The sequence below is a fragment of the Oncorhynchus keta genome, chromosome 6, assembly GCF_023373465.1.
Source record: "Oncorhynchus keta strain PuntledgeMale-10-30-2019 chromosome 6, Oket_V2, whole genome shotgun sequence".
Taxonomy (NCBI): domain Eukaryota; kingdom Metazoa; phylum Chordata; class Actinopteri; order Salmoniformes; family Salmonidae; genus Oncorhynchus; species Oncorhynchus keta.
Genome location: NC_068426.1, coordinates 19,711,232 through 19,721,647, shown reverse-complemented (window position 1 = coordinate 19,721,647; position 10,416 = coordinate 19,711,232). Strand labels below are relative to the sequence as shown.

General features: G+C 48.1%; 1 pseudogene; it reads left to right on the top strand.

Moving 5' to 3' along the window:
- Positions 1-206: 206 nt before the first annotated feature.
- Positions 207-7,260, top strand: LOC118384844 (histamine H2 receptor-like; annotated as a pseudogene).
- The last annotated feature ends 3,156 nt before the right edge of the window (positions 7,261-10,416 follow it).

The window sequence follows — 10,416 nt, the reverse complement described above, 5'->3', positions numbered from 1 at the left end:
AGAGAGTGGGATGCCATGATCTATACCCAGAAAGAGACACTTCATGACACTTGATAAGAAGAGCGTTGAGGCTTGGATTCTATCAGTAGCCCTGTCCGTAGCCTGCAGGAGCAGAGAAGCTGCCAGTAGCAGAGAAGCTGCCAGTAGCAGTGGACTGATGTGGAGGCAGGCTGGTCCTAGTGATCTAGCGGAGGGGGTGGGACACCATGATCTACACGGCTCTCCGTTGGCTGTTTCTAGTGTCCTTCATCGTGCTGACCATCTGCGGGAACATGCTGGTGTGTTTGGCCGTGGGGCTCAGCCGCCGCCTGTGCCGCATTTCTAACGGAGTTTTTCTGCTAGCCGTGACGGATCTGTTACTGGGTCTGCTGGTGCTGATCCTCTCTGCCACCCTGGAGCTGCTGAGTGGACACTGGCCCCTGGGAAGCATCCTTTGTAACATCTACATCTCTCTGGATGTGATGCTCTGTACAGCCTCCACCCTGACCCTGCTGGCCATCAGTGTGGACCGTTACCTGGCCATCTCAACTCCGCTATGCGGCCCCCCCGGGTAGCTCAGGCCATCACTGTCATCTGAGTCACTTCCCCACTTCCTTCCTCCCCATCCACCTGGGCTGGAACACGAGTGCAGAACCTGGACTGGGTCGAGGTGGAGGGACGCACCTGTCGCTTTGAGTGGCACTGTCACGAATCCCGCTTCCTGAGTCTGTGCTTGCCTGTGTTTCTGTCCTGGAGTGTGTTTCCGGTGTCCTGGAACGCACCCTGTCTGGTTGCCGGGCGAATTAGCTTGTTGGGAGATCGATGTTCACCCGCACCTGTATCCATCAGTAATCTGCACACCTGTCCTGATCATCACCTCTCCCCTTCAAAAGCTCTGACCTGACATCCATTCCCTGCCGGATCGTTAGCCATGAACAGTATGTTGTGCCATAGTATCAGCCTCAGTTGGATAGAATTTGTTTTGTTGTTTTTTACGTATTGCTTGCCTTAAACTTACCTCCGTTTGTTCTGTCTTCAGTTACTCACCCGGATCATTTACCCCATTCGCGCCTGGTCGTCGGAGGATTCCGCTACCCCATTGGATCCACCTATTTACTCTCATCAACTCACCACCGCTGCCCGCTACGCCACCTGGATATATCTACCCATTCACATTCACTTGTAAATAAATACTCACCTTCTTCCTACTCTCCTTGTCCTGGTCTGCTTCTGGGTTCGATTTTGAAAGAACGTGACAGAACGATCCGGCCAAGGATGAACCCAGCGGACCTGGACTCCGTCTGCCATGCCATTACCCAGCAGGAGAAGATGTTGGGACAACACAACACGGCGCTACACGAGATAGCGGGTTCAATCCGGAACTTATCGGATAGATTAACAAGTATCCAGGATCAGCTCAGGTTGCCGGCGGATCATCCACCACCTGTTTCACCCATATCACCTGCCGATTCGGGAGCGGGTTCCTTCCGTGAGCCCAAGGTTCCGACACCGGAGAAGTACGAGGGAGATCTGGGAGGATGCCGTTAATTTATTTTACAGTGTGGGTTAGTTTTTGATCTGCAGCCCTACTCTTACGCCACAGATAAGGCTAGGATAGATTTTGTTATTGAGCTGCTGCGTGGTAGAGCTCTGGAATGGGCTTCAGCTGTTTGGGAACGACGGGACACATGCATGACGTCATACCAGGGTTTCACGGCAGAGATGAGAAAGCTTTTTGACCATCCAGTCCAAGGTAAGGACGCAGCTAAACGTTTGTTCTCTCTTCGCCAAGGAGCTCGCAGTGTGGCAGACTTTGTGATAGAATTCAGGACATTGGCTGTGGAGAGTGGTTAGAATGAGGAATCACTACAAGCGTTTTTTTACCAGGGGTTGTCGGAGCAACTCAAGGACGAGCTGATCTCCTATCCAGAGCCTAGTGACCTAGACAGTTTGGTCACCTTAGCTATTCGGGTAGATAATAGAGTCCGAGAGAGAAGGAGGGAGAAGCAGTGGGGTCCATCTAATCAATCTGAGACTTGGTTACCATTCGGGTCAGGAAGTGGACCAGAACGGGTTGATCATTTTCCCTTACACGGGATTCCTGCCGCCAGATCCTGAACCTATGCAAGTGGGGCGGCACGGGTTAACTAAGGACGAGCGCCAACGTAGACGTGAGACCAACAGCTGCCTCTACTGTGGTAGCTCGGGACATTACATCTCCGTTTGTCCTCAGCGCCCGTTAAACTGCTCGGCTCGTTAAGTTTGGGAGGTTTGTTAGGGAGCCAGTTTCAACCTCTCAAGAGCCCTGTCAGACCTCGTTTTCCTGCTACCCTCATAAATAAGAATCAGAGTTTAGCGATTAACGCTTTCATCGATTCAGGTGCCGATGACAGCTTCATTGATGCCGACTTAGTGGAACAGCTGGGGCTTTCCAAGGAGCAATTACCGGAAGCCATTGAAGCAACCACTCTGAACGGCAGTAGTCTGGCACGGATCACTATGAGAACTGAACCGGTTAAGATGTTGTTGTCGGGGAATCATTCAGAGGTTATTTATTTTTTCATTTTGCCTTCCCCCCATGTTCCTCTGGTTCTTGGATACCCCTGGCTAAGAGAACACAATCCTTCGTTCGATTGGGTGACTGGTAAGGTAACTAGTTGGAGCATTGAGTGCCATGCTAACTGCCTCAGGACTGCCTGTTCTCATGCTGTCCCCAGTCGGGTCAGTGAGTCTGCTCCTCCTGATTTGTCCCTGGTTCCTGAAACATATCACGAGTTGGGTGAGGTGTTCAGTAAGCAGAAAGCTCAGTCACTTCCTCCCCACCGACCTTATGATTGTACAATTAAGCTGTTCCCTGGAGCTGCCTTTCCCAAGGGACGGTTATACAGTATTTCTCGACCTGAGCGGGAAGCCCTGGAGACCTACATAAAGGAGTCTCTTGCTGCAGGTCTCATTCGTCCCTCGTCATCACCCCTGGGAGCTGGATTTTTTTGTGAGTAAGAAGGATGGCTCTCTTCGACCGTGTATTGATTATCGGGGTTGAATGATATTACGGTCAAGAACAAGTACCCCTTGCCCTTGATGAGCTCCGCTTTCGATTCTTTACAGGGTGCTACTGTGTTTACGAAGCTTGATCTACGCAATGCGTATCATCTGGTTCGGATCAAAGAGGGGGACGAGTGGTTGAATGGATTCAATACACCTATGGGACATTTCGATTACCAGGTGATGCCGTTTGGACTTTCCAACGCTCCAGCAGTGTTCCAAAGTTTGGTGAATGACGTGCTGAGGGATATGATCGGTCTGTTTGTGTTCGTTTAACTGGATGACATCCTGATTTTCTCCAAGGAGCTTTCCAGCCACATCCAGCATGTTAAGCAGGTCCTGCAGCGGTTATTGGAGAACCGTCTGTTTGTGAAGGCAGAGAAGTGTGATTTTCACGCCCACACTACATCCTTCCTCGGGTACATCATCTCCAGGGGTGAGATCAAGATGGACCAAGAGAAGGTTCGGGCGGTTCGGGATTGGGCCCGGCCCGGTACGAGATTGCAGCTCCAGAGATTCCTGGGATTTGCGAACTTCTATCGGAGGTTTATCCGTGATTACAGCCGGGTGGCCACCCCTTTAACTGCTCTAACGTCTTGCACCAGAATTTTCTGTTGGACTCCTGAGGCAGACCGAGCATTTCTGAACTTGAAGAGCCGATTCACCAACGCGCCGATTCTCTCTCAACCTGACACTTCCCGTTTGTTTGTTGAGGTGGACGCGTCTGATGTGGGGGTGGGCGCCATCCTGTCCCAGCGTAGCTCCACTGACGGTAAACTCCATCCCTGCGCCTTCTACTCTTGTCGTCTTTCACCAGCTGAGAGAAACTACGATGTGGGTAACCGGGAGCTTCTCGCTGTGAAGCTTGCCTTGGAGGAGTGGCGTCACTGGTTGGAGGGAGCGGAGCAACCGTTTGTGGTCTGGACTGACCACAAGAATCTGGCTTATGTGCAATCGGCTAAACGTCTCAACTCCCGTCAGGCCAGGTGGGCTTTGTTTTTTGGACGCTTCAATTTTTCCCTGACGTTCCGACCTGGGTTGAAGAACGGCAAAGCGGACGCCTTGTCCCGGATGTTCTCCAAGACGGATGAGAGTGGGGCCAAGACTGAGACGATTCTTCCCCAGAACCTTGTCGTGGGAGCCGTTACATGGAGGATTGAGGAGGATGTGATGGCGGCCCTTCGGACGCAGCCCGGCCCCGGTAACGGTCCACCCGGTCGGTTGTTCGTGCCTGAGTCAGTCCGTTCTGCTGTTCTTCAGTGGTCCCACGCCAGCAAGATAGCTTGTCACCCTGGCGTTACTCGGACTATGGCGCTACTGCGCAGACGATTTTGGTGGCCTGCCATGGGAGAAGATACCCGGAGGTTTGTTGCCGCATGTCCTGTTTGTGCTCAGAACAAAAGTACCAATCTGCCCAGCTCTGGGCTTCTTCACCCCCTACCTATTCCTCGGCGACCTTGGTCGCATCTGGCCCTGGATTTTGTCACGGGATTGCCCCCTTCTGTTGGGAACACGGTCATTCTGACCATTGTGGACAGATTCAGAAAGTTTGCTAATTTTGTCCCTCTCTCCAAGCTTCCATCTGCCACGGAGACGTCCGAGATTCTGGTTAGGGAGGTTTTCAGGGTCCACGGATTGCCCAGTGACATTGTTTCTGACCGTGGTCCTCAGTTTACCTCTGCTGTCTGGAGATCCTTCTGTTTGGCCATTGGAGCTACAGTCAGTCTCACTTCTGGATTTCACCCACAATCTAATGGTCAGGCGGAGAGAGCCAACCAGAAGATGGAGTCCACGCTGCGTTGTCTTGTCTCCTCTGATCCCAACTCTTGGTCATCTCAATTACCCTGGGTCGAGTATGCCCATAATACCCTTCCTTCATTTGCCACTGGGATGTCCCCCTTCCAATGCCTGTACGGATACCAACCTCCCTTGTTTCCTTCTCAGGAGAGGGATCTTTCGGTTCCTTCTGTCCAGGCCCACATTCGTCGTTGCCACCGGACCTGGCATCGGGCCAGGAAGGTCCTCCCTAGAGTTTCTGACCGGTATCAGATCCAGGCGAATCGTCGCCGTATTCCTGCTCCCGCTTATACCATCGGAGATAAGGTTTGGTTGGCTACACGGGATCTTCCTCTACGGACTGAGTCGAGAAAACTGTCACCAAAGTTCATTGGTCCGTTTGTGGTGGAGAGAATCATTAACCCTGTTGTGGTCAGACTCAAATTGCCGGCAACGCTTCGAGTACACCCCACCTTTCATGTCTCCTGCCTCAAGCCGGTTCTCCTCAGTCCTCTGTTGCCCCCTCCTCCTCGTCCTCCTCGGATGATCGGAGGTGGTCCTGCCTACACGGTGCGCCGCATAATGGATTCCAGACGACGGGGTCGAGGTTTCCAATATCTCGTGGATTGGGAAGGATATGGTCCAGAGGAGAGGAGTTGGATTCCTCGGCGTCAGATCCTTGATGACGACCTGCTTCGTAACTTCTACCGCCTCCACCCTGGCGCTCCAGGTAGTCCGCCCGGTGGCGTTCGTCGGAGGGGGGGTACTGTCACGAATCCCGCTTCCTGAGTCTGTGTATGCCTGTGTTTCTGTCCTGGAGTGTGTTTCCGGTGTCCTGGAACGCACCCTGTCGGGTTGCCGGGCGAATTAGCTTGTTGGGAGATCGATGTTCACCTGCACCTGTATCCCATCAGTAATCTGCACACCTGTCCTGATCATCACCTCTCCCCTTCAAAAGCTCTGACCTGACATCCATTCCCTGCCGGATCGTTAGCCAACAGTATGTTGTGCCATAGTATCAGCCTCAAGTTGGATAGAATTTGTTTGGTTGTTTTTTACATATTGCTTGCCTTAAACTTACCTCAGTTTGTTCTGTCTTCAGTTACTCACCCGGATCATTTACCCCATTCCCGCCTGGTCGTCGGAGGATTCCGCTACCCCATTGGATCCACCTATTTACTCCCATCAACTCACCACCGCTGCCCGCTACGCCACCTGAATATATCTACCCATTCACATTCACTTGTAAATAAATACTCACCTTCTTCCTACTCTCCTTGTCCTGGTCTGCTTCTGGGTTCGATTTTGAAAGAACGTGACAGGCACAACAACTATGTGCTTCTGGATGCCTTTGGTAACTTCTACCTCCCTCTACTGGTCATGTACGATATGTACCACTGAATCTTTTGGATAGCACGTGAACAGGTTAGTGTTTTATTTCTTATCCATACTTGTTGTGCAGTAGGACCATTACCAGTGGTAGAAGTGATACTAGTAATTATGTCTGGAGCATCAATAGTAGTACTGGAAGAATTAGTCGTAGCTCTTAGAGGTACATCCATTTATTAATGTAATCCGCTCAGTCGTCCATCTGCTGACCTGTTTTTCAAACCTGTCTTCATCCTTCCATTCGGGTACGGCGTATCCGAGCTACCACTGCTTCAATCGCACGCACGCACAGCATCAGCGGCGGCCACAGCACAAGGCCACAGTGACACTAGCAGCAGTTCTGGGGCTCTTAGTTATCTGCTGGCTATACCTCACTATTGTACCTTTTCCTGCATGGGCATCGGGGCAGAGACTAATCCCCCTGCTACTGCCCTCTCTGTGGTGCTGTTGCTGGGCTACTTTAACTCCGCTGTCAATCCCATCCTGTACCCGGCCCTGAACAGGAACTTCCGCAGGGCCTATGAGGAGCTGCTGTGCTGCATGGGGCTAGCGTGGAGACACGAGTGCCATCTTTCTAATGCACACAGAGATACTCATCTGACCAATGGCCACAGAGACACTGTCACAGAGACACTGTCACGCCCTGACCATAGAGAGCTGTTTATTCTCTGTGTTGGTTGGGGCGTGATCGTGACTAGGGTGGGTCATCTAAGTGATTAATGGTTTATGTTGGCCTGGTATGGTCCCCAATCAGAGACAGCTGTTTATCGTTGTCTCTGATTGGGGATCATATTTAGGTAGCTATTTTCCCCATTGTGATTTGTGGGATCTTGTCTACAGTTTGTTGCCTGTGTGCACACCAGTAGCGTCACGGTTCGTTTGTGCTTTATTGTTTTGTTCAGTGAGTTTCGGTTAATTAAAATATGTGGAACTCTATGCACGCTGCTGCGCCTTGGTCCAATCATTATAACGATCGTGACAGACACCCTCCTCAAGGACAATCAGCCAGAGGGGAAGAGCCTCACACTGCAGGAGAGAAACAGCAGCACCATCGCTGACCAGACCAGGTAAAACACATAGTACTGGAAATTACACAGTAGTAACATACTGGATCGGGACCAGGTAACACATACAGGACACATCATAAAGGTATATGTCAGACAATACAGAGTATTATGTTCTTATTATGTCACCAACAAGAGGCCCTCTCTCTCCGTTTCATGACCTAACTCACCTTCTACTACCTGGACACAGATGAGCCAGAAAGACACATAACACAGATGAGAAGAACAGACAGTGCAGGTCAGTCACACTCATGTATACAGAGGTTAAAAAAAAGTAACATAGAAAACATCTCCACTGGACAAAAGTGAAAGTGTCCAGGCCGATCATTTCCCCAGCTAATTGATAGATCTGTAAAGGTTTCTAGAGGGTGGTGCTATTCTCTCTGCTGCACACCCACTGGTGGTGAATCAGTGACTACCCTGGCTGGATTAACTTGGTGAATCAGTGACTACCCTGGCTGCATTAATTTGGTGAATCAGTGACTACCCCGGCTGGATTAATTTGGTGAATCAGTGACTACCCCGGCTGGATTAATTTGGTGAATCAGTGACTACGCTGGCTGGATTAATTTGGTGAATCAGTGACTACCCTGGCTGGATTAACTTGGTGAATCAGTGACTACCCTGGCAGCATTAATTTGGTGAATCAGTGACTACCCCGGCTGGATTAATTTGGTGAATCAGTGACTACCCTGGCTGGATTAATTTGGTGAATCAGTGACTACCCTGGCTGGATTAACTTGGTGAATCAGTGACTACCCTGGCTGGATTAATTTGGTGAATCAGTGACTGCCCTGCCTGGATTTACTTGGTGAATCAGTGACTACCCTGGCTGGATTAATTTGGTGAATCAGTGACTGCCCTGGCTGGATTAATTTGGTGAATCAGTGACTACCCTGGCTGGATTAACTTGGTGAATCAGTGACTGCCCTGCCTGGATTTACTTGGTGAATCAGTGACTACCCTGGCTGGATTTACTTGGTGAATCAGTGACTACCCTGGCTGGATTTACTTGAATGTGTGTGTTCATCCCTAATAGGTGCAGCATGTCCACTCAGGGCTATGTTGGATGGATTCTAGGAGGTTGGCCGAGGGGAAAGAAGGACATCTGGAAGTGTCATCCAGGGATCCTGTAAATAATGTACCCCTGCGTCAACAGCCAGCCTGGAGAGTTCCACTGGGAATAGGTTCCCTCACATCAGTGGTTCCCAAACCCTTTAGTGTCGTGACATCTTCCTGTCACTGCCAACAGCTCTATCCAAAACCCGGCATAAATAACTGACCCACTATTTGGAATGTACTGGCTCACATCAACCCAACCACCCCCACATTCACGTGTTGCCGAGATACACTCAGCCGTTCTGCCATAATGTAGCATGTGACATTCGCACTATGACACTTTGTTTGGCTGTTTATCAGAATGTAGTCATTTCCTGATGGCTTTTGTCCACTGGATTTGTAGACTGCTTTGTTTCTGTCATGTGACCTCCTTGTAGATCAGATAGTTAATAATATAAATGAAATTGTTAAAGAAGTCCCCACACAAACTCTTTTAAACAGATATTTGCACTCCATACGTTGTAAGCAGTGGTGTAAAGTACTACTTAAGTAGTTTTTTGGGGTATCTGTACTTTACTTCACCATTTATATTTTTGACTACTTTTACTTCACTACATTCCTGAAGACAAATATTGTACTTTACTCCATACATTTGCCATGACACCCAAAAGTACTCATTACATTTTGAATACTTAGCATGACAGGAAAATAGTAAAATTCACAAACATCCCTGGTCATCCCTACTGCCTCTAAATGATGTCTGAGTGTGCCCCTGGCTTTTATGTCAATTAAAAAAACAATAAAATGGTGCCATCTGGTTTGCTTAATATAAGGAATTTGAAATGATTTATACTTTTACTTTTGATACTTAAGTATATTTTAAAACAAATACTTTTACTCAAGTAGTATTTTACCGGGTGGCTATTTCTATTATGGTATCTTTACTTTTACTCATGTATGACAGTTGGGTACTTTTTCCACCACTGTAGGCAAGGACTTATGTAAAGTCATCCACACAAGAACAGAGGTGACACAAAACTAATGGAATTAATTTTTATCGGTTTGTGCATATCAATGTTAATGACCTATGTTTCTACTATACAATTCAATCTAAAAATGTTATTTAAAAGTCACTTGCCAATGTATTTTTATTTAAGGTGTAGGCACTGTCAGGCATGACACAGTACAGTATAACTACCAGATAACATTATTTAAAATGCGGCGAAACAACAAAATCAAAAGTAACATGGACCCAGAAAATAGTCGGAGAAGACAGTCAATGACTGGTAAATTTGTTTAAGAGTGATATGATAGCCTGGATTCCAGACAGTATATTTTTGCTATAGCTAGCCAATTCCATGTTAGTTGTCATGCCTTGTCTTGAAACAGAAAATGTCTGTCACCCAGTCCAGAAATAAACTTACAGTAAATGCAATTGTCCTTAATTGCAGTCAGCTCAGGGCCCGGTTCCATAAAACATATTGAGTGTTTCCGTTAACCCTCTACAGACTAAGCTCTGTCTAAGCTATATGGAATCGTTTTAAGAAGCTCATACAAAGGATCATTTAGCTATTTGATTTGGAATTTTAAGACCCCTTGAAGTATCATAGAAAATATATATAACAAATGATTTGATTACATTTTGGGGGGGACATTATTGCTATTAGCCCATACAAACACATTAAATAACAGATTCACTACATGGAACAACAGATTGTCCCCAAAAATTCTAAAGGAAGTTTGTTCTGAAGTGTCTGTCCTATATCTGAGAGATATAAGGTCAGTAAAAAAATGTTTTATAAGTATTTAAATACATATTTTTGGAACTAAAGTCTCCATATATACTTCCATTCATTATTTCAACAGCGGGGACCTTCAGACGAGTCGTGAGGCCAGTGGGCGTCCTTGAGCAGAACAACTGACATGTTCATGAGTCTCGTTCCACAGAGGGGTCATATTAGTGTGTGGGTCGTAGAGCAAAATGGGGAACACCATCGTGTTCATAAGTCTCATCGACATGTATGTGTTTGCAAGAATATTACCTTTCCACAGAGGCGTCATAATAGTTTTCTAGGCCAAACTGTTTGAGCACTACAGACGATTC